This window comes from Triticum dicoccoides, chromosome 1B, assembly GCF_002162155.2.
Source record: "Triticum dicoccoides isolate Atlit2015 ecotype Zavitan chromosome 1B, WEW_v2.0, whole genome shotgun sequence".
Taxonomy (NCBI): Eukaryota; Viridiplantae; Streptophyta; class Magnoliopsida; order Poales; family Poaceae; genus Triticum; species Triticum dicoccoides.
In genome coordinates this window covers 655,200,628-655,201,619 of record NC_041381.1, presented here as the reverse complement: position 1 = coordinate 655,201,619, position 992 = coordinate 655,200,628, and positions in this window count along the sequence as shown.

Sequence of the window (992 nt, the reverse complement as noted above, 5' to 3'; positions counted from 1 at the left end):
CAGCACCGCCACGTTGGTGATGTTCACCGCGCTCATCGCCGCCGCCGCCGCCTTCCGGCGACCGACCGCGTCTCTTGTCAACCAATCAACCCAAGAGGGATACGCGGCGGGTCGAGATCTTGCGGGTCCGGATGGAGGGGGGGCGGTGAATCAGGCCGAGGGAGGAGTGGAGCGCGGCGCGGCGGGTCCTTTTTGGAGGAGGGAGGGAGCGCGGGAAGGGGGGATTGGGGTTGGCGGGAGACGATTTCGAGGTTGGGACAGCGGCGGACAGGACGCGGGCGCCACGGGGGGGAAGGAAAGGAAGGCGACCCGTGAGCCCTGCGCTCCTACACTGCTACCGGGCCTGGCCAGGCCAGGCCAAGAAACCAGCCTGTTTTCAGTTTTATTTTTTTCTAAGTTTTTTGTTTTCGTTTATTGCTTTCTCTTTTTGACATTAAAATATTTTAAATATACATATCACAAAAACACTCTTTAAAAACAAATTAGAAAAATGTTGAACAAGTATTTGAAAAATGTTGGATAGATATTAAAGAATGTTGATCAAGAGTTTTAAAAATGTTGAACAAATAACTAAAATGTTTGATCAAGTATTTGAATAATATAGAATGAGCATTTGAAAAATGTTGAATGAGTATTTTAAAAATATTGAATAAGTATTTCAAATATTGATCAAGTATTTGAAAAATATTGAATAAGTATTAAAAAATGTTGAACGAGTATTTGAAAATTGTTGAATAAGTATTAAAATGTTGAGCAATTATTTGAAAAATGTTGAATAAGAGTTCGGACAATGTTGAACATGTGTACAAAAAATGTTGGTCACTTACTAAAAAAATGTTTTTGACATGTACGAAATGAAGACCATAAACAAAAACAAGCATGAGAGAGAAAAAATGAAGAAGAAGAAAAAACCAAACAAGTATTTAGGAAATGTCGATCAGGTATCACTGGTATAGTGAGGTGCTATACAAACGGTTTTTAACCCCTTTCCC